Source organism: Palaemon carinicauda, chromosome 5, assembly GCF_036898095.1.
Source record: "Palaemon carinicauda isolate YSFRI2023 chromosome 5, ASM3689809v2, whole genome shotgun sequence".
In the NCBI taxonomy this organism is placed as follows: domain Eukaryota; kingdom Metazoa; phylum Arthropoda; class Malacostraca; order Decapoda; family Palaemonidae; genus Palaemon; species Palaemon carinicauda.
The window spans coordinates 84320202-84323075 of record NC_090729.1 but is presented as its reverse complement, the minus strand read 5'-3'; positions in this window follow the sequence as shown (position 1 = coordinate 84323075).

The window sequence follows — 2874 nt, the reverse complement described above, 5'->3', positions numbered from 1 at the left end:
ATCCACCTCCTCAAGTAACTCTCCATTCAACATGACATTCAACCTTGCACCACCTTCCCTTCTCGTACATCTCATAACTTTACTCTTACCCACATTAACTCTCAACTTCCTTCTCTCACACACCCTTCCAAATTCTGTCACTCATCGGCTAAGCTTCTCTTCCGCATCTGCAGGCAGTACAATATCATCCACAAACAACAACTGATTTACCTCCCATGCATGGTCATTCTCGTCCACCAGTTTCAAGCCTCGTCCAATCACTCGAGCATTCACCCCTCTCACCACTCCATCAACATACAAGTTATACAACCATGGCGACATCACACATCCCTGCCTCAGCCCCACTCTCACCGGAAAACAATTGCTCACTTCATTTCCTATCCTAACACATGTTTTACTACCTTTGTAGAAAGTTTTCACTGCTTGCAACAACCTTCCACCAACTCCATATAACTTCATCACATTCCCACATTGCTTCCCTATCAACTCTATCATACGCTTTCTCCAGATCCATAAACGCAACATACACCTCCATTCCTTTTGGTAAATATTTCTCGCATATCTGCCCAACTCTAAAAATCTGATTCATACAACCGCTACCTCTTCTAAAACCACCCTGTACTTTTAAGATTGAATTCTCAGTTTTATCCTTAATCCTATTAATCAGTACTCAACTATACACTTTTCCAACTACAAAAACAAACTAATACCCCTTGAATTACAACACTCATACACATCTCCTTTACCCTTATATAGTGGTACAATACACGCACAAACCCAATCTACTGGTACCATTAACAACATAAAACACATACTAAACAATCTCACCAAGCATTCAAGTACAGTCACACGCCTTTCCTTTAACATCACAGCTCTCATACCATCCATACCAGATGCTTTTCCTACTCTCGTTTCACCTAGTGCTCTCCCCACTTCCTCTTTTGTAATCTCTCTCTCATTCTCATCTCCCATCACCGGCACCTCAACACATACAACAACAATTATATCTGCCTCCCTATTATCCTCAACATTTAGTAAACTTACAAAATATTCCTCCCACCTTTTCCCTGCCTCCTCTCTTTTTAAGAACCTTCCATTTCCATCTTTCACTGTCTCTTTAATTCTTGAACCAACCTTCCTTACTCTCTTCACTTCTTTCCAAAACTTTTTCTTATTCTCTTCATATGAACGACCCAATCCCTGACTCCACCTCAGGGCAGCTGCCCTCTTTGCCTCACTTACCTTGTGCTTTACTTCCACATTTATTCTCTCTATATCTTTCATACTTCTCTACACTATTACTCTGCAGCTATTCTTCAAAAGTCCTCTTTTTCTCTTCCACTTTTACCTTCACTCTTTCATTCCACCATTCACTGCCCTTCTTCATGCTGCCTCCAACAAACTTCTTGCCACATACATCACTTGTAATCCCAATGATATTTTCTTTACTATCTTCCACCCCTCCTCTAAAATACCAGTTTCCCTTACTTCCACCTCGTTATATGCAATTTTCAACCTTTCTTGATATTTACTTTTTACCCCCGGTTTTATTAGTTCTTCAACCCTCATTAGCTCCCTTTTACATTCACCTACTCTATTTCCCTACTCTTTTCCTTCCACCAGATATATATATATATATATATATATATATATATATATATATATATATATATATATATATATATATATATATATATATATATATATATATATATCGTATCACCGGCTGCCCTCTATTCAAACAAAACCTATACATAAGTCAATGTATAATATTGTTTCCCCCTGATGCCATAGAGAGCATCGTGCCTATACACACAGAAAACGATACATTCGGTTATTGGGTCCAGAAATATTTTGTATAACATAAGATACACATTCTCTGTTAGAATTTATTATGTATACTAATAAACAAAATCCCCCCAAAAGGTATGTAATTACATAACATTTTAATATTTTAGTATTTATCCAGTTACCTTGAACAATCTGTTCGCACCCTCACGACGTCAGGCAGTAAGGGTGACTATTTCCGTTGCTTTTTTGTAATGATATATATATATATATATATATATATATATATATATATATATATATATATATATATATATATATATATATATATATATATATATATATCTTTTCAACGGAAGAGTTTTCGCAGAGAGAGAGAGAGAGAGAGAGAGAGAGAGAGAGAGAGAGAGAGAGAGAGGGAGAGAGAGAGAGAGAGATCAAACTCTCAAATGCACATAGAGGTTCTCGTCCATATAGACCCCAACGAAACATTCTCTGGTTTATCCAGGATAATTTGACTAAGCAACAGGACGTTCATACCACCTCTCTCTCTCTCTCTCTCTCTCTCTCTCTCTCTCTCCTCTCTCTCTCTCTCTCTCTCTCTCTCTCTCTCTCTCATTTTAATGTTGAACAAATGCATAAACATATAGACCGTGTCATTAGTTGCTTTCTATTAAAACAAAACAACAACATTTATCAAAATGTTTCCCTTCATAAAGATCCAAGTCAGGAGAATTATCAATCAATAGGTTTCCAAATTGTATAATTATGATCGTCATTAAACAGCCTATATAGCAAGTAGGCCTATTTGAAATAATTTAATAAATCGATTATTGCAAATCTTGCAATTAATTTTTATATACGTAATTTGGCCTTTTCAAATGCATTCGCTATTTTCTCTATTCACAGAAGAAGAAGATAGTAATTTTAAATTAGTGCGAATTGGACGATATCATTAAATTCTATAATTGAATATATATATATATATATATATATATATATATATATATATATATATATATATATATATATATATATATATATATATATATATATATATATATATATATATATATATATATAAAT